The sequence below is a fragment of the Pinus tabuliformis genome, chromosome 3_1 (genome assembly GCF_031772625.1).
Source record: "Pinus tabuliformis cultivar Carrire ecotype Pingquan chromosome 3_1, CPIR1, whole genome shotgun sequence".
Taxonomy (NCBI): domain Eukaryota; kingdom Viridiplantae; phylum Streptophyta; class Pinopsida; order Pinales; family Pinaceae; genus Pinus; species Pinus tabuliformis.
Genome location: NC_142301.1, coordinates 314,546,719 through 314,568,574, shown reverse-complemented (window position 1 = coordinate 314,568,574; position 21,856 = coordinate 314,546,719). Strand labels below are relative to the sequence as shown.

At 37.6% G+C, this 21,856-nt stretch overlaps 1 protein-coding gene across 3 annotated transcripts in view; it reads right to left on the bottom strand.

Moving 5' to 3' along the window:
- The window catches only part of LOC149187038 (Protein kinase superfamily protein), a 409,207-nt gene that overhangs the window by 73,366 nt on the left and 313,985 nt on the right, over nucleotides 1-21,856 (bottom strand). The window lies entirely within an intron of this gene.

The window sequence follows — 21,856 nt, the reverse complement described above, 5'->3', positions numbered from 1 at the left end:
CAGCCATAAGCTGTAATCAGCTGATGCTGTTAAATGGTGAAGGGCTATTTTGGAAAATGGCTAAATTAAGTATCAAAATCTGCCAATTTCTCACAGCATTCTGATAACATCATGTTAAGATTAAAACTAGGAAAATATGCCTAAAAGAATAAGCGTGTTTTGTGGAAGGGTAAGGCTGCCACTGTTTTAACTTTTTGGGATTGCTCTACCACAGAGCACACCATGCATGGGGCAGGTGGATGATTAGACATCAAGAAAAGTCTAGACCACTATCAGGTTGAGAAGAATCTCCTATGAAAAAATTGTGTTTCTATATGGGAGAGACTAAACATGTTTAAATGATTATCATTAAAGTTTTCTTGTTTAAAGTTGAAAAAATATACAAATTCAAATTTAATATATATTATTAATTATAAATTTATAATTTATAAAATATAATTATTAAAATTTAATATTATTATGTTACCTGACGAACCCATGCACCCTGTTTCCAAAAATGCCGTCCCCGTCCCCGCACCCACGTTTCCTGGCAACATAGGAAATAACCCGATCACTTGATCTTTGTCCTTCTTCTTTCGCTAGCTTTTTCTTCTTCTCCTTCACTTGCTTGATGAGAGAATGAATTGTGTCCATAGGAGGTCGAGTTCCCTCCTATATATAGGCTTCCAAGGTGGACGAAGTACCCCAAATTAGGCCGACTTCTTAGCTGGTAGGCCGAATTGGTCTTGGAGGGTATTTTAACATTTTTAAATACAAAAATAATTCTTTTTACAAGTTACAATGTGCCAGTTGGGCCCTTCATCATATGACAATGACTCTTTTGACTTCTTGGCCTTGGACAAACCACAAAAGCACTCAATGGGTGCTTGAACTCTAAAATAAAAGACCTTCAACATGAAATCTATGTTGCACGGGCTCCCGCACCCGAGGGTGGGGTTCTCGAACCCGTCCCGGGTTCCCGCACCTAAGTACCAGATTCGGGTACGGGTTCTTCTCAGAAGAACCCAGAAGAATCGGGTTCTTCAAAAAAAAAAATTGGGTTCTTTTCCTTTACTGGGTTCTTTGGGTTCTTCATAAAAAAAACTATATTAAAAATTTAATTTTCAAATAATTTTTTTTATTGAAATTAAAAAAAAAAATTTAAAAATTTAAAAATATTTTATTATTAAGTTTTAACTTTTAACAAATGTAAAAAACTTTAAAAACCCTAAATCTTTAACTCTCTTTGAACGCACACATCGAAATTTCTGATTAGTGATTTCATTTTTGTTTTAACTTTTTTCCATTTGGTTGAGCCGTTCCCGTTTACCATTTCCGGCGGTAGTGGGCAGCTTCAGCAGCAGTGGGCAGCTTCAGCGGCAGTGGACAGAGCAGCTTCAACGGCAGTGGTATTTACTACTTTACGGTGCTCCTCAAGTTTTCGTTTTCAATTTTCTTACTCAGCTAGTTTATTTTCAACAGCAGTGGTATAGTCTCTTTGTTCGCTAGTTTATTTTCTTACGGTGCTCCTCGGACCTCAAGTTTTCATTTTCAATTTTCGGGTTATTAACTTATTACTATTAGTATTACGTTTGTTATTTAATATTCTGAGTTCTCCCTTAAACATATAAGTCTTGACTCTTTACTAAATTCAGTCAGATATTTTCCCGTAAGTTCTAGGTCTGTTAGGATTCTACACCTCAGGCTTCTGTAATCCGGAATCCCTATACTACTGCGTTATCTGCACATTCTATGGTAATGCACATTTCTCTTCCGTGTCTTGGAGACGTGTGTAGATGCTTGTTCATGTTCTGAGTGCACCATTAAATCTATTCAACAATGCCTGGAGTTCTATGCACATTTTTGTTTTATGACTTGCTAAGTATGCCTCAGGTTGGGTGCCTGTCTTGTCCTATTTTTTATTGTTCCATATGATTCCATACTGTTCTATACAGTCTTCTGATTTTCCCTAGTTTTGTATCCTGGTTTGTGTGTATGTGATGGGATGAGTGCCTTTCTGGCTCTGTTTGTTATACACATTCTGAATTTTTGAGTTCCAAATTGACTATTGAATTGCTATAATCACTGAAAATGTAGTTGGGACCAATTCCCTATACCCCACACATTTTGGACACAGGCAACCTGACTTCTGGAAATACCCAAGAGATGGAGAAAAAAATGCATAAATGTTTTCTATTGTAATTTCAAAATATTTCACAAAATCCAGTTATCATGTTATTCACAACTAAAGTCTAAAACAGTTCCTTCATGACAATCTTCACAGCTAGCCATAGGAAGGGATAACAGAAAAATAAACATTACTTCATCCAATTAGTTCGATAGCCACTACCATGGCCAATGAGAGAAATAGATTGAGGCATTTTGAATGCCTTTTGAACCTGCAGTAGAGCTAAAACACTTTTTAAAATCATGAACCTATGAAGCTTACTTTGAGAGATATGTAGGCACGGTAACTTCCAGGTGCATTTGTCAAAGACCAAAAAACTGGAAAATACAAGTTATTTGACCTCCAATATTATTGCATCCCTTTTTATTAAAAAAGAACTAATAGGTATAAGAACCAAGGCTGCTTGGAAGTGGGAGCCAGAGTGGGGGACACAATTTTTAGAAGCTTCTAGATCAAGAGCGTTTTTTATACTATATATATTTTGAATCATTACATATAAATTCTGTGGTTTTTTTTAGGCTTGTGGCTACATTAAAGTATAAATTATGGCAGCATATATTTCACTGCTGTCCCACCAAACACACAAGACAGCCCAATAAAATAAAGTTTAAAATGTTGAGTCTTTGAGAACTCAGAATACTTTGGGATTTTTGAGTGTACTCCTGAGTTTGTAGGAAACTTGGCTAGTGTATCTCAGTCAGATGTGTGTGACAAAATCTGTCCCAAGTTTCACCAAAATAGCTGAGTCTAGCATTTACTTAAGTTAAGTAAATGTTGGACTCGCTGCTTTGGCATTAGACATCTTACAATGTTACATGTAAATTCTTATTTTATGTTTGAATTTTTGAAATAACTTATAAGTAGCATAAACATGTCATTTATGCATGCCGTATCCTAGTATGTATTTTGAATTTTCAGTTTTAGTAGTAGCCTTGAGCTCTCTCACATAGCTGTCATGGTTACACAGAAAAGATTCAAAAGAATGTTATGCTGTCATAAAATAAAAATATAGCTTAGTCTCTCATTAATATTTATAATTTTATTATTAACATCTATTAACATAACTTTTACTTTGAATTTTGTTAAACAGATTCAAATTGTCTTCCAAAATTTGCAAAACAAAAAATGTCTTCAGCAAGTCCACAATATCCACTTTGGAAATATGTGGATAGGCAAAAACCTCCAAAAGGTGCTGGGGGGACAGCAACAACAAAATGCACTTTATGTCAGCTTGAATGGAAAGGGAGTTATACCAGAGTTAAAGCTCATTTTATGCAGATACCAAGGAAGGGTGTTGATGCTTGCACTGGAGACCCAAATGATCCCACTAGACTCCCTAGTGCACAAAGAGAGCAACAAAAGGCTGATGGTAAGGCAAGCAAAGAAATCTCTAGGCCATGTCACAATGTGGATGAAAATGATGATTCAAATGAAGAAGAATTACCATTTGATGATGAAGTTGAAGTTGGTGATGAGCATGTGTCAGTGTCATCTAGAGCATCAAAAAGCACTACCAGTCAAACACGCAAGAAGCCTAAACTTGGTGGCATTTATGACATGTTTGATATGAAAGGTAGGGAGGGTGTTGATCTTGCAATAGCAAGATTTTTTCTTGCATGTGGCATTCCCTTCAATGTAGCTCGTTCCCCCTATTTTGAGCAAATGGTTCGTGCTATTAACGATGGACCTCAAGGGTATAAAGCTCCTGGTTATGAAAAGCTTCGAACTGTGTTGGTGGACAAGGAGAAAGCCCGTCTTGAGAAGGAAATGGCACCCATGAAGGCATCTTGGAGTGTAGATGGATGCTCCATTGTCATGGATGGATGGACTGATTGTAGGAATCGTCCATTAATAAACATCATTGTCTCTTCCATGTCTGGGCCTTATTTTCTTAGGGCCATTGATTGATCTGGTCAAGAAAAGAACACTATGTTCTTAAAAGACCAATTATGTGATGCCATTGCAGAGGTGGGGCCATCCAATGTTGTTCAAGTTATTACTGATGCAGCTCTAGTGTGCAAAGCAGCAGGAGCAATGGTTCAGAAGGAGTACAAGTAAGTGACAAGTTTCAAGTTTCAAGTTTGATTTATCTTCTATTTAAATTACATAAATGATAAATTACATTTTTTATTTTGAGTACAAGTTTGATTTGTTTTAACTTTAGTCCTTGATTACATTTTGATTTATTAATATTTTAATTTTGTCCTTGATGTACCCAGGCATATTTTTTGGACACCATGTGCAGTGCATGCTATGAATAATGCATTGAAGGACATTGGCAAAATTGAATGGATTCAAGCATTAAATGAAAATGGCCGAAAAATTCAAATGTTTATATGCAACCATCATCAGTCACAAGCCATTTACCGCAAGCATGCAAAAATGGAGCTTCTTAAACCAGCAGATACTAGATTGGCAACTTACTACATTTTACTTAGGTAGCTTGTGGAGATGAAGGAGTTATCTGCCACAGTCGTCAGTGACATGTGGGAACGGTGGAGGTTATCTACCTCAGATGCAACTTTGGAGGTGAAGAGGTTGATTTTGAATTATAATTTTTGGGTTGATGCCAAATTTGTTGTGGAAATTATAGAACCAATTTGTGATATGATCCGCTATGCAGACACAAATGGTCCATGTTTAGGTGAGATTTATGAGAACATGGACTCCATGTGTGAGAGGATCCAAACCGTCACAGATAGGAAGGATCCTACTTTATGGCCACAATTGAAAGAGTTTATACATGGGCGTTGGAATAAACTGAACACCTCTCTTCATATGGCAGCTTATGCAATTAATCCAAAATGGTATGATCCCACAATAGGAAGGAGGCCTCCATCCCAAGATAGAGAGGTGTTCAAAGGATTCTTGAACGCTGTCAAGAAAATTTATGGTAATACATAAGAAGCCTCTGACATACGATCTCAGTTTGCCCAATTTTCACGTGGACGAGGTGTCTTTGGTTCACATGCATCTTTGGCAGATAGGCGCAAGAAGAAGGATCCAATTGATTGGTGGTGGCTTCATGGTGTTGATGCTCCTGAGTTGTAGCAATTTGCCATACGGTTACTTGGACAGGTAGCTAGTTTGGAGTTCCTCATCTTATTCAAAATTTGAAAAATTCTCAATTAAATATAGGAAATTAATTTTAATTTTAGTTTTAGTTTTTATTTTTTAAATTATAACTAATTTAATGGGCTCCCCCTAATATTTCAGGTAGCTAGTTCTTCATCTTGTGAGAGGAATTGGAGCACGTATGCCTTTATTCATTCAGTAAAGAGAAATAGGTTGGGCGTAAAGAAGGCAAAGAACTTAGTGTACATTCATAGCACACTTCGTCTCATATCTCGAAAAGACCCTGGGTACAAGGAGGGTCCTTTCAAGGGATGGGACCAACACATAGATGATGTTGCGCATGTGGACGAGGAGATACAACCAGATGGCCTTATTGAGCTACCTCCAATTGCTATGGATGAGCGAGAGCCTCAAGATGAGAGTGATTCCTACCTGGAGAACATGCTAGCTGAAGATCTAAGTGATGTTGGTGACATGGATGTTGATGACATGGCTTGAGGAAGCCATTGTTCATTAGGCTTTAGCTATTTTTATTTTAGTATTTTAAAATTTCCTAGTTCATGTTTGAAGATGCCTTAAGGCAAATTTTGAATGTAGTATGACAATGGACATATATCATGATTCATGATTCTTATTAATATGTAAACAATGAACAATTTTTTGGTGATAAATTTTGAAATTTCAATGTGAATGTTGAATGTTCAATGATGTGCATGTTTAAATGATTAAAGTTTTCTTGTTTAAAGTTGAAAAAATATACAAATTCAAATTTCATATATATTATTAATTATAATTTATAAATTTATAATTTATAAAATATAATTATTAAAATTTAATATTATTATATTACCCGACGAACCCACGCACCCTGTTTCCAAAAATGCCGTCCCTGTCCCCGAACCCACGTTTCCTGGCAACATAGCATGAAACCCATGCTTCAAAACAACAACAATAGTTTTTCTTTCATTTTACAATATACAAGAATCAAAAGTACATTTCATATTTATGAAGACCGAAACTAGTTACACATTTTTCAACACTCGCTCTTAACTAGGGAAGTATTCATAAATGGTACATGGATATTCTCAATCTGAAGAGATCTCATAAGAAGAGTCAGATTGGTAAGCCATCTGTTTAGCATCAAACCAACCAACATTGTCACATAGCAAGGCCTTGACTAACAAATCTATCTCTCCACAAGATCAGAGCACAATGCTGGTGAGACCAATGATTGATAGACAACATCATCATTGTCTCTCAAGGCAAATACCCCACTCGGGTGTTTACAGGGTATGTCCTTCTAGGACTATTCTTATCTTGGATTCTTAATCCTCAAAGAATATCAATCCTCTACGACTACTCTTATCTAGGATGCCCTACCTCATCCTCAAAGAGTATTAGATTGTTGAATTGAGGCTTCTGTGATCCATATCAAGTTTATGAGAGATTTTTCGGCGTAAATCACAAGAAATTTCATCTGTCGACGCGTTTCGAACCAACTAGTGTGGTTCATTGTCAGGACAAGTTGAAGAGTCAGATCTAGATTAGAAGTTAAATAGTCAGAGCAGAACATCCAACGGTAACTAACTAACGGCTATATTTGACTAGGAAACGGCTACAATGACTAACTAACGGCTATATTTGACTGGAAACGGCTAGTTGGACGGGATCCAAGGAAAAAGGAGGGGGGATAACATATTTATTTATTTATTATTATTTTTTAAAATTTTTGGGAGTTAATATTAAGGATTTAAATAATTAATCAAATAATAGGGGTTAAAGTATTAATGAATTAAAAGACGAGTTAACTATTAAATAATTATTATAAATATACATATATATCTTATTATAAATTTACGTATACGAATAAACCTCTAGAATTTCTAAATATTTAGATATACTTATATGTTAAATTGTTCAATTATTTTAATTATAAATTAATAAAAAGGGGGGAGGCTAAAAGACAAAAGGGAGGGGGGGGGGGGGATAAAAGAAATATATATAAAGGAGTTAACTATTAAATAATTATTATAAATATACATATATATCTTATTATTGAAATAAATTTATGTACACGAATAAATATTTAGATATATTTATATGTTAAGTTGCTCGATTATTATAATTATAAATTAATCAAAGACATAAGATTGATTTTAATATTAAAGTCATTCTTATCCTATTATTGCTTAAGTCATAATTAATAATAGCATAACCAAATGTTACTATATGAACAAAGGCAAAGGAGAGAAGGTTACGGGATAATAAGGGGAAAGAAACAAAAAAGAAAACTAGAACCAGCTGTAAAAAGAGGGATGGGAGGAAGCAACTAGGAGGTGAGGGCTGGGACCCAGCAACTACTGATCTTCCAGCCGTCCTCTCTATTGAGATTGCTCGGCCTTTTTTCAATCTCAAGGGCTTCCCTAAATTTACGGTGATGGAACTGCGACACTCTAGCGATAACACTGGCTTCCTCAATACAAACATGATGATTGGTTTTCTCCGCATGTTCTGCTAAAGCGGACGACTTGGTTCTCCTATGTTTAAGGTCAGCTGCATGCTCACTAATCCTTTGATTAATGGAGCGACCAGTCTCACCAATATAGGGGGTTCCACAGGAACAAGGAATAATATATACCCCCTTCATGTCCTTAGGGTCGATAGGATCCTTCACAGATCTGAGGGACTTACGAATGGTGTTAAGAGGTCTAAAGGTTGAGGGGACATTATGTTTCATAAGAATCCTTGCAATCTTATCAGTGGTCCCCTGCACAAACGGAAGCTGGACACTAGGGACCCGCTCTTTCGGTTTTCTCTTGGCTAACACATTTTTGGTAGCTTTGAGGAAAGCTTTCTGACCCAGGTGTCAGATGCTTACCCAATCCTCCATTCTTTCTTCCTGAGGTGAAGACAATAATGATGTGTCTATCTCTCCCTCTCAACGAGGGAGGATAAATCAACCAATCCAAGATTGTCTTTCAGGTACACAAGTTTCTTGTTAGGAAGAGATTTTGTCAAAATGTCAGCTACCTATTCATCAATGGAGATATACCGTAGCTGCAACACTCCATCCTACACCAGCTTTCAAATGTAGAGATACTTGTTATTTATATGCTTTGTCTTCCATGAAACACTGGGTCTTCAGACAACCTTATACAACTGGTGTTGTCACAAGGTATCACCGTAGGGTCCATTGGTCCTTCAAACAAGTCAGATAGTAGCTTCCTCAACCAGGCAACTTCTTTCTTACTTCACAGGCTGCAATATATTGAACCTCAGAACTACTCAAAGCAACTGATTCTTGCTTTCTGCTCATCCAGGAGACCATGGAGGATCCCAAACTAAAACATCCTCTAGTAGTGCTTCTTCCATCCTGCTCACTGCCTCCCCAGTCGGAATCTGTATATCCAATCAAGTGGACATCATTCCTCTTATCATACTTCAGGCAGTAATGGATTGTTCCTTGCAGATATCTCAATATATGCTTGGTTGCTAACTAATGGTCATGCTTGGGCTCTACCTGGAACTGACTGAGAATATTCACTGCAAAACAAATGTCTGGTCGAGTATTTACCAAGTACATCAGTGAGCCAATCAATTGCCTATACCTGATTGGATCCAATGGGATTGATTCATAACTTCTTAGCCTCTTCAAGTTTGTGATGGGAGTTGTCATAGGTTTGCAATCTATCATGTCAAACCTCTTCAACATCTCGATCACATACTTTCCTCGACCTAGATAAATATCATCAAGTCCTTGCCAAAATTCCAGTCCCAAGTAGTTGTGCATCAACCCTAGATCCTTCATGTCAAATTCTAATGCCAGTTACTTCTTGCACTCTTGAATACGACCTTTCACACCTATCATGAGAAGATCATGCACATACAAAAGAATGACTACAGGTTCATCCTTCACAATCTATATATATAGATTCAGATCAGCAGAACTCTTCGAGAAGCCCAATCTTTGTAGGTATGCATCCATCCTTGCATACCATGCCCTTGGTGCTTTCTTAAGGCCATACAATGCCTTCTTTAACCTGCAAACATAAATTTCTCTATCTTTGACTTCAAATCCCAAGGGCTGCTCTATATATACTTCTTCATCAATAGTGCCATTCAAGAACGCAGTCTTGACATCCATTTGATGGGTGTTCCATCCCATTGATGCTGCCAAAGAGATCAGAGAACTTATAGTTGTATACCTTGTTGTAGGTGCAAATGTCTCTTCATAATTGATGCCTTCTTATTGAAAGAAGGCCCTAGCCACAAATATTGCCTTATATTTATCAATACTTCCATTTGCTACACGTTTAATCTTGTAGAGCCACTTGGAAGTTACCACAGATTTGTCTTCAGGCCTAAGTACAATTTTCCAAACTCCATTTTTCATTATTGATTGATACTCTTCATTCATGGCATCTTTTCATTTTTGATGTTTGACAACCTCTTCAAAAGTGGATGGTTCTACTTCTATAAGCTTTCTCATATAGGCTACATACCTATAATATCTTTTGGGCTTCTTACTTTCCCTAAATGTGCCCTTGGCTGCTCCATGTCCCTCTGCATCTAAAAGAGTAGATTTCAACCAATTAGGTCTCTTTCTACTTTCAGGGATGACCACAGGTTGCATGGGTTCACTAGGACCTTCATTTTCATGATTTGAATCTTCTTCCTCCCTGGTACATTCCTCTTCAAATATAGGAAGTTCTTCGTCATCAGAGTCCATTGGGAGGTCTTTTGATTTCTTAAATGCAATACTTTCATCAAATATCACATCTCAACTAACTTCTATTCGGTGTCCTTCCTTTATGTAGATCCTATATGCCTTTGAAGTATTGCTATAGCCAACAAATGTTCCCTTCATGCTTGTAGGATCCAACTTCTTTCTTTTATCCTTCGATATGTGAATATAGACAAGACAATCAAATATTCAAAGTGTTGTAAAATGTAACTAGGTTTGGTCTTCATAATGACATGTAATTATGATATTTGTAAATGATGAATTAAAGAGTCAAACTATTTTTGTAATGTCTTGCTTCATGGGTTTCATGAACAAGAGATTTTATTCTAGATGGCTCCCATTGAGAGCTTTAGGATTTTTCAAAGAGTCAATGTCATGTATGAAGATATGTCAAATGTATTCTAGTCTATAGGATTGTAAAATAGCCCTCCAAAGACAAGCATGGTTCTCCTCTTCATGTCAGCTTCTAGAAGGAACAACTAACACAAGTCGGCTCACAAATAAAAGACACATCCCTTCCTTGAATACATGTCGGCTTATTTATGGGACAAACTACTATAAATACATGGCTAGGATCTCAGCATTTCCACATTTCACATGTTCGGATTCCTCTGAGATTTTCGGGTGATAGTGACAGAGGCAAGTTCTGATATTGGGTGGCCTAATGAAGGACTATAGTTCGGATACTTCAAAAGTTTGTATGTCTCTATGAACAGTGGCAGAATGAAGCTCAGATATGTCCCTCTGTGATTTTGGGTAGACAGGGTCAGTTAGAAGTTTCGGATCATCCTTGAGATTCGGATGATTGTTTTGGAGAAGAAGATTCAGTACCCTAAAAAGAGAAGCACAGTTCAGAGAGGAGGCTACAATGAGGTGTGAAGTCTAGCAACTATGTAATTCAGATCACAGTGAATGAGTGACAAGTTTGCAGTATACATAGTGATGAAGTCTCACCATAGTGCCACAATCTCGGTGGAATCTCAGTAAGGGTCTTGATGCTATATCTGTGCCATCATAGAAGAAAGATCTCGGTAATATGACAACGTGGAGGTCTTACAGGTCGAAGTGGAAGAGGAATCAAGAAGAATGTTGACTGTTAAGAGAACGTGTGTCTTGGTCTTGGAGTGGCTAGTAGGTCAAGGGTATTGGTCTTGGTATTCGTCAATTGGAATCTCTATAAGAAGAATTTGTTTGGGTTTTCCTCTCAAAGAGTGAGAGGTTTTGGCCCTGGCTTATTGCCTACATCATGTGTCTCTTGTGTATTTATGTTCATGCATTGGTTTTTGTTTGATTAAGAAGAACACTAATAATCTAACATGAAGAAGATCTTAATTGAAATAAGTAAAAAGTATTCACAAGCAGCAATTAAAAGAAGAGAAATCACCTAATGCTAATGCCCTAGATTTCTCAACATGGTATTAGAGCTAAGGTGCTAAAGTCAAAGGAAGGGCATCAAATCAAAGAGACACTCAAGGATCGAGTTTCAAGAAAGGCATCTAAGCAAGTCGAAGAATATGAAAGCAAAAGATCAAGATCTACATTGAAGAATAAAACCATAGATCGAAGAAGCAACCTTCAATAGCAAAAGTTTTTGGATCCTCTAGTCATCATCAAGTTATCTACAAAGCAAGGTAGCTCGAAGAACTTTAAAGATCACATCGTCTTGAAGAAAATTGAAACCCTAGAAGCAAATCTGATTTGCACTCATTCACTACTGAACAAGTCAAAGTATCTTGAAGGCTAGAAGGCATTGTCATCATCTTCAAGGTTATAAAGCAAGCAAGGATCCTCTCCTTGTCCTTAAAGAAGATCATCCAAGGAAGCAACAAATCATCCTCATCAAAAGGAGCAACCTTCTCTATTGAAGAAAGAATTTTTCATTTGGAAGAAGATCATCCAAGAGGGAGAACTAATACATCTTCTTCAACCATCATCAAAGTGATCAAGATGAAGATTTCATCTTCACTTGTCAAGTAAGTATCTTTCATTCTTTAAATAAATTTGATAAAATGACTTCGTGTTTGCAAGGAGATCTATAAGCTGGTTGGGACATCGAAATTCCTTGCATGAAAAAAGGAGAATAGACATAGTCCTCGAAGAAAGTGAAGTCATTGAAAACATCAATGACAAAGGTCTCCTCTGAATTTATGGAAAGGGATTCTTATGAAAGGTACCCTTATATAGCAATATTGGAGACATCAAAGAGATATGATATGCTCGTAAGGATATTCTTTGAAGATGTGATAAAGGTGGTCACATGACTTATATTTGATCTACACATAATTGAAGGTATCAAAGAATGAAGGGATATCTTCATAAGATCTCAACTGCGAGATCTGGAAAGCTGATAAGAAGATAATCATCATTGTTCTAAAATGCACTAACTGATGAAAAAGTAACAAATATCCATGAGGATAAGAAAGTTACCTCATTTGACAACTTGTGGTTTCTATGCAAGATAGACGAAGACAAGTTGAGGGCAAAAGTGTTGAAGGTTAAAGGACTCAAACATTTGTTGGAAGGAAATGAAGTTTGGAAAATTCTGGTCTTCATAAAAGAAAGAAGAGCATAGCTGAGATTCGATGTTGTGACTATGGACTTTACAGGATAGATTGTCCTAAAGGGGCACTATCAATAGAAAGAAAAGAAGCCCATATCACCGAAGGAGTGGAGGAAGCTGAAGAAAGGAAGTTCAAGAAAAGAGGAAGTAAGAGATCTCGACTGAGATAGTCTTCCTCACAAAAAGTTCTTGTCATAGCTCCTAAGCCTTATAGGATATGGCTATAATAAATAATAAGATGCGTTGTGGCATTAGAAACAAGAGCTCGTGACATCACCATAGGAAACATGAAGGATGTCTAATAGTCAAAGGATATAGCTCTTGGTGACCTCATTGAAAAATTCAAAGGAAGAAGTCATCCATGACAAGTCTCATCATACATCTGTTTAAAAGGGAAACATCTGCTGAATAAGGATATGCGAGATGGAATCCTCATTGGAGGATTCACCGATCTAGAGAGGAAGAAAGTGTTTCTTCAAGAACTCCAACTTGTGGAGTTCATGGGATGATGGTATGATGACATGAGAGATGAAGCGGATCAAGGGGTTGAAGATCTTTTCAATCAAGGAAGCTGTTGAAAGAAGCCTAGATGACCTAAAGATAAATAAGGTATGTATGCTTGTATTTAATATTATAAAGTCATGTCGTATGGTTGCAGGTAACAAGGATCACTACCTCTATTTTAAGAAGCATGATCAAAGAAAAGGAATCTCCTCCTATGAAAGAATGTTGGAAAGGCATGAGTCACACTAGATGAAATCAACATAATATGTCCTCATATGAAGTACGAGGTGGTTGATTACGATTGAGGAACTCTGATTGGAAGCTCCTGGGAATAAAGTGCGTAAAGATAGGAAGAGGTCGTGATAGTATGCAACGAAGGTAGAAGGCATTCAACATTCGAAGTCCAAGAAGATTTGACTAGAACATCTCCCGAAAGGATGTGAAGACTCTGATGGATGTCAGAAAAAGATAGAGACCCTTCACATTGAATATCTGTGGGAGATGTGTCAATCTGCATGCAGGATGCTAATACTTACAGGAAGATGTCATGGTGAAAGATCATCACAAAGGTAATTTTGATTTGAAGTGTTCATTGATTAGTTTTGAACTGACATTATGCAAATTCCTAAACCCGAAATCCCTACTACAACAACTGATATTACTTCTCCTACTTGTTAAACAATACAAGTTATTTACTGTGTTCTATGGTAAATATCAAAGTGCAACATTCACTATTTAAAATTAATATGCCGAAACAAGAAACTGAACAAGAAAAATATACAACACAATGACACAGTTATTTTTGGACAAATGTCACCGGAAAAATCCAGTGTTCCACCGGGGCGCGTCCCCCAAGGTCGGGTGCGCGCACCCCTCGCACCCCACACACCCGGGACAGGGGGACGTCTAGGGAAACGTTTCCCCACGTCCCCCTTTTGGGGAGATGTGGGGAGACGCAAGGGTGGACGTTTCCCTAGTGTGGGGGATGTGACTCCCCAAAAGGGGGACGCTTGGGCATCCCCCGTCAAAACGGGCTATGCGTCCCCTCTTAAATTTGCTTGTAAACAATGATTTATGACAACGGAAACCTAGTATTTGATTATATTGCCCTACTAATGCTTTGTAATTAATGGTAATGTTAAATTATTAAAGTAAAAGTGATATTCTCCTTTATCTTTTATTTTCATCCTTTTGCTTACATTTTTAACATTACAATGAAATGACTTGGGATTTTTGAGAGTGGTTTCAACCTCATTGGATTTCATTTGGAGAAAGTAGAATTTTAGATCTCACTCAAAATCCAACAGACTTAACAATTTTTCAGGAATTCAGGATTCGATGGATTGCAATGTTTCCATTGCATTTTGTCATGTACAAAGGTATGGAATTCTTATTTAATCAAGAGCACCAAGCCCTCTATGTACTTTAGAGTGACTTTTAGACTCATCACTCCATTGTTTTTGAGTTTAGTTATATCAATTTCCTATTCCAGTCTTTAGATTTCAGTATCTATTATAGTCTATTTTGCTTAGTACTAATTAGATTCTAGAATGATAAATGATGAATTTTAATTTTAAATCAATTTAGAATCTAGAATGATGAATGATGAACTTAATTCTTAAATCAATGTAGATTCTAGAATGGTGAATAATGAATGATGAATATGTATAAGAGTATTTCGTTATTGAATCCCGTGGTCTATGGATGAATCATGTATGTATTAGTAAGGATGATGAGTATGTATCAATGTATTTCATTACTTAATTCAATTATGTATGTATCATTGTATTTATGCTTTCATTATTGAATATGAATTTGAAATATCTCTCTCTCTCTCTCTCTCTCTCTATATATATATATATATATATATATATTAAAAAAAATTATATACCCCGACGTCCCCCCTAAATTTCCCTAAAATTTGAGGGTACTCCCACACACCCCCCTTGTGCGTCTCCCCGCACCCGCGTCTCCCCGTCCCGGAGATTTGGTGGAACATTGGAAAAATCCAATGTGGGAAAACCGATGCAATAGATGAGGGTTTCTTTATTATTCTTCAACAAAAATCTCATGTACAAGATACAATCAACATAATAGAAGAGGATTCTCTGTGAGAATTTTTACAGACACTTCTCAACGAGTTTCTGATCCAGGAGAGGACTTGCTGCCCCCTCTGCGTCTCACTGTGTCAGCCCTTGTGTGAGAACTACGCTATCCCAGCGTCACATTGCCTCAACACTGTCCTCTGCGTCACAACCTCTGTGCTGTCCTTTGTTCTTCTCTGCGTCACAACCTCTGCACTGTCCTTTCTTCTGCTCCTGACCTTCAGATTGATGCTGATACCCTCTCTCTCTCCTTCTCACCTGCAACTCTCCCTCTAATTCGATTTTCTCTTGCCAAACTTCGACTAGTGAGAAAATCGAACTTACTCAAGTAACTGAGTGTTTGCCTCTGGTGGGCCTGCGTAGCTCTGCATTAGCCCCTCTGGCTCTACGTTGCCACCGCTGGATCTCCCTCTGCCTTCTCTGTTGAGTATTCTCCGACGGAGAAAGATTTCCCTTCGAGATACTATACCTGCCCCTCATTGCAAAAGTTCACTTCGAATTTCTCACTGGCATTTGCTCTGCTTTAGAAATTCGATCTTTTGAACTCTCTGTGTGTGTTTCCAAATGACCCTCAAGCCTCCTTAAATAATCTTCTTGTTGACATTCAATGGCCTAGATTCGAAGCTAATCAATGGCTAAGATCATTTCTGCTTGATCCTCGTCTTCTTCTAGAAGTTACACCCATTGTTAGATTAATACTTATTACTGATTTTAATTTCCTAAGTTTAGACTTAGGGGCCCATTAAAAATAATTAATTATTTTAATAAAACTGTCTCCGGGTGGAATTTCCCAAAACGATTTCTGGGTTCTTTGGAATACATGTGCCCAAGCCTCCCTGCAAAATTGGAGACTTAGAGCACATCCGATGCTACCAGAAATCAACAAACATCTGGTTGGGCTTATGTAGCACTGTCAAAGGGAACATCCATGTATGACTTCCAAGCAGACCATATAGAAGGATGTAATGTCCTTCTAAAAAATATGGCAGGAAAGCAGAATAACATGAAGCAAAGCTAGATGGAAAATTTGATGATCACTTTCTGATGAGTTGAAGACATGACTGACTCATGGACAAAAGTGATGGATGATATGTGCCCTATGTAGAAGTTCCCTAGAAATGAAGACTCCTTGACAAAGAAGAAATTCATGACATCGAAGAAAGGAGATCTTCAAGCAGCTGATTGTTTGAGGATCTCCACATGAGGAGCTGCGATAGGTCCCTGGTTAAGAGGGAGCTGGAAAAGGAAGTTTCTTACTTGGAAGAAACTTGGGAAAATTCCTAAGCAAGAAGCTTAGGTACATTCCTTTGTGATAGGAATGAGTACATTCCTTTAATGGAATAAATCCTCCTGGTTTGAAAAAGGAGAGATAGACATGTCATTCTAGTCTTCACCTGGGAAGACATAATGGAGGATTGTGTAATCATTTGGCATCCGATGCTCTTTGAGGATGAGATAGGGCATCCAATAGTAAGAGTAGTCGTGGAGAACCGATATTCTTTGAGGACTGGGGAGTCCAAGATAAGAATAGTTCTCATGGAGCATATCCTGAGTGAACCCGGGTGGGGTATGTTCCTAGAGAGACAATGATGAGTGTGTCTATAAATCATTGGTCTCGCCAGCATTGGGCTCAATATCTTGTGGAGAGATGGAGTTGTTAGTCAAGGCCTTGCTATATAACAATGTTGGTTGATATGATTCTATACAAATGAGCTACAAATCCGAATTATTCTTATGACAAATTCTTCACATTGAGAATGACCAAGTACCATTATGAATACCTCCCTAGTTAAGAGGGAGTGTTGTAAAATGTAACTAGGTTCGGTTTTCATAATGACATGTAATTATGATCTTTGTAAATGATGAAATAAAGAGAATAAAACTATTTTTGTAATGCCTTGCTTCATGAGTTTCATGAGCAAGATATTTTATTCTAGATGGTTCTCATTGAGAGCTTTAGGATTTGTCAAAGAGTTAATGTCATGTATGAAGATACGTCAAATGTATTCTAGTCTATAGGACTAAAATAGCCCTCCAAAGACAAGCACGGTTCTTCTCTTCATGTCGGCTTCTAGAAGGAACAACTAACACAAGTCGGCTCACAAATGAAAGACACATCCCTTCATTGAATACATGTCCACATTTCCACAGTTCACAAGTTCAGATTCCTCTGATATTTTCGGACATTTTCTCCGAGATTTTCAGGTGATAGTGACAGAGGCAAGTTCTGATCGGGTGGCCTAATTAAGGACTACAGTTCGGATACTTCAGAAGTTTGTATGCCTCTATGGACAGCGGAAGAATGAAGCTCAGATATGTCCCTCTGTGATTTTGGGTAGACAGGGACAGTGGGAAGTTTCAGATCACCCTTGAGATTTAGATGACTGTTTTGGAGAAGTTTCGGTACCCTAAATAAAGAGACACAGTTCAAAGAGGAGGCGACAGTGAGGTGTGAAGTCTAGGAGCTATGTAATTCGGATCACAGTGAATGAGTGACAAGTTTGCAGTATACACGTGATGAAGTCTCACCATAGTGCCACAATCTCAGTAAGGGTTTTGATGCTATATCTGTGCCATCATCGAAGAAAGATCTCGGTAATATGACAACGCGGAGGTCTTACAAGTCGAAGTGGAAGAGGAATCAAGAAGAATGTTGACTGTTAAGAGAACGTGTGTCTTGTTCTTGGAGTGGCTAGTAGGTCAAGGGTCTTGGTTTTGGTATTCGTCAATTGGAATCTCTATAAGAAGAATTTGTTCAGGTTTTCCTCTCAAAGAGTGAGAGGTTTTGGCCCTGCCTTATAGCCTACATCATGTGTCTCTTGTGTATTTATGTTCATGCATTGGTTATTGTTTGATGAAGAAGAACACTAATAATCTAACATGAAGAAGATCCTAATCGAAATAAGTAAAAAGTATTCACAAGCAGTGACTAAAAGAAGATAAATCACCTAATGCTAATGCCCTATATTTCTCAACACAAAGATGGTCCACGCTTGGTTTCTTCCTGATTAATGCTTTTTCAATAGTCATGTTGTCTAGTGATCTATGAGGACTTCGATTTTGAATATATAGAACAGCCTTTGTTGCTTCACCCAAGAGAAATTCTAGCAAATCTTTAACATGTAACATGGCTCTTACACTTTCTTCAATAGATTGATTCTTCAATTTTGTTCGGGATTGTATGGGAATATCAGCTCCCTCTTAATCCCAAACTCCTTACAAAAAACTATGATTTCCTTTGAAGTATATTCTCCTCCATTATTGGACCTTAGAATCTTTATTCTTCTTTTTGTAAGATTATCCACTTCAGCTTTGAATTCTTGAAATTTGATGAATACTTCATCCTTGGATTTCAGCAAATAAACCCAAGTTTTCCTTGAATGGTCATCAATGAATGTCACATAATATAGATGACCTTCAAGAGACTTTGTAGACATAGGACCACAAACATTGGAATGAATGAGATCCAAAATTTCTTTTGACCTTGAAGCACTGCTTCCAAATGGTCTCTTGACATTTTTTCCTAATGCACATCCCTTGCATACTCCTTCATGGTCCATCACCATTGAATTTAGAGTTGGTAAGATTTTGTAGTGAAGGTGACCATACCTTTTATGCCAAAATTCACATGGGCTTACTTCAATGTGAACCAAATCTTGAGAGAGAGGAGTTAGTAATCTGTAGAGTCTTCCTTCATGAATCCCAATCATCTTTGCATTTTCGATGCTAGAGTTTTTATCCCATACTACAACCTTTCCACCTATAAAAGCGACTTTATCTCCCTTATCTTCTAGATATGAAATATAAAGTAGATTCTTTCACAAACCTAGAACAAATAGAATATTGTTGAAATGAATACTTCCTTCATTTTCTAGTTTCAACGAGGTTGATCCAATTCCTCTTACAAGATAGCTCTTCTTGTCACCAAGCTCAATGAAGTAAGAGGATTTTCCTCTTGATAAGGTCTTTAGTTGCTTGTGCTCACCTGTCATATGTCTTGAAGCTCCACTGTCGATTACCAAAATATTCTCATCTTCAAATGTGCCAGTAAGTGTTGGGAAAAAGCCTTCGTCTTCAATAGAAGTCTTGGTCCCACTTTTCTTGATGGATAATAGGAAATTCCACAATGCCTTGATACCTTTCTTGAGATGTTTTGCTACCATAGAACACTTCAAAGACTTCTTCAACGATGCAATGACCTTCATCATGCCCTTAGCCAACCTTAGCTCTGATACCATGTTGATGACTGCTTGTGATGTCTTTTTACTTTTCTTACTTATTAGCTTCTTCTTGTATTATTATGTTATTCTTATCATCAAACAACTATCAAAACAAGAAGATCAATAGTACACAAGAACACCGGATATAGGCTGCAAGCCAAGGTCAAAACCTTTCCACTTGAGAGGAAAACCCACAAATCTCCTCTTCTTATAGATTCTTCAATTGACGAATTCCAAGACCTCTAGACCAAGACCAATACCCTTCCAAGACCAAGTCTGACCACCTTGATGATGCGGTTCCTTTGTCCAAGTCAAACCCAGTCAAATCTCTTCCAGCCACACAATTTCGATACCCAACTATAGAATTTTGGCCTCTACTGCAGGTCTGAAATTTCGACCCTTCTAACAAAAATTGCTTCCACATGTGTGAGCTAATTTAGGGCTTCCAAGGCTTCTTGAGACCTTCGCTTGAGTTTCTCCTTCTTCTAGGGCTTGAGGATGACCTAATGAGCCTTCCTTCGACCTTCTTTCTACACTTTCTCCAAGTTCGATCATGTAGTAGCAAAACCTTAACCCAACAGCAAAAGCCCTAGTCTCCTTCCTTCACACGTGTGATGAGAGAGATAAATAACCCAATCACTTGATCTTCGTCCTTCTTCTTCCTTCGCTAGTCTTTTTCTTCTTCTCCTTCACTTGCTTGATGAGAGAATGAATTGTGTCCATAGGAGGTCGAGTTCCCTCCTATATATAGGCTTCCAAGGTGGACAAACTACCCCAAATTAGGTCGACTTCTAAGCTAGTAGGCCGAATTGGTCTTGGAGGGTATTTTGACCATTTTATATACAAAAATAATTCTTTTTACAACTTACAATGTGCCCGATGGGTTCTTCATCATATGGCTGACTCTTTTGACTTCTTGACCTAGGACAAACCCTAGAAGCACTCAATTGGTTCTTGACCTCTAAAATAAAAGACCTTGAGCATGGAACCCATGCTTCAAAACAACAATAATATTTTTTTTTTTCATTTTACAATATACAAGAATCAAAAGTACATTTCATATTTATGAAGACCGAACCTAGTTAAACATTTTTCAACAAAATCTAGGGCAGAATAGTAGTTAGGGCCCTAGCTCTTTAACTTTGACACTTTCTTGTGATATTAAATTAGTCCATCATTATTATTATAGTGTTCAATTAATCATCAAGACAAATTCCAAAAAGAAGATCACAATGCAAACAAAGAACACCAGAAATAGGCTCCAAGCTAGGGCAAAACCCATAAGGGGAATGGAACAAACAAAGTTCGTTCTAGCAGATTAAACACTCCAGAAGACTTGGAATATGTAGATCTCCATTGAGATACAAGAATATATATTAAAATGTATGAGTAATAATGATGATACAATTGAGAGCGAGGGTCCTGTTTATATAGCCTGGTAAGCACCCTTTCACGAGCGGTCATTTCTCCTTAGACATGCCTCTTTGTTTAACTAATTATTAATTAACTAATCATTATTACAATTATTTATATTTATATTATTTACATATATTTTATTCGTAACATTGCCTTCCTTCTTGTTGGACACCTAATCCTAAATGGGTTAGTGTGGAAGTCGAATGGACAAAAGCAGTCCAAGAGACCTTGGGATCTGAAACCCAAGAGTCACGTATTGTACTATAAATGTATATCTCATGTTAATAAAAAATGTATTGCATGTTTTATCTTTCATATTGTCTTTGCTGTCCATGTGTGTTTAACATGGTATCAGAGCAGGCGTATTCCTGCCCTGCCTAACTAATTTGAGCCATTGTTTTGTGGCCATTGTAAATCTGAGCGCTTCTCCTTATCAGTTTTGTGCCTTTCTAAACTACTTCACTGAAACTTCGATTCTTTTCTGCATTGGATGCTCCTATACCTGAAAATCTGGTTGTTCTCTCTCCTGAGCTACCCAACGGCACAACTGTGCAGCAACTGTCATCTTCCATAACCGCTCCTGCATGAAATCATTTGCTGTCCAAGCTGTTTCCTCAAGCTACGCCTACTTTAACGCTCTGAAATCTGCGCCTACTCCCTGGCTCCAGTGGATTCTGGAAACGCTCTCTGCCTCTGTCGCTCTCTGAGCAGTCAGACCATGTCATAATTTCTTCCTCGCCCTCTCTGGTTAAGGTGGCACTACCTAACGCTGAGGCCATTATACCTGTGCGTTGATTTCTGCTCGCAGATTGTCTGCACCTTCAAATGCTTCTTGGCAAGTGTTAAGAAGAATCCTCCGGAATGCTATTGGTTTTCCATCTGGTTCTTCAGCTGGAAATTGAGGGAGTGCGGTACTTAGATCATGACATAACTCGGAATACATGGGACAAAATGTCGGTTCCAGCACTGCCTTGTCAAAAATAAGATGCATTACTCCCTGCAGAATGTCTGCTGAGTTGATCCCCGAATTTATTAGTTGATCTTTGAGAACACCAAATTTTTCTG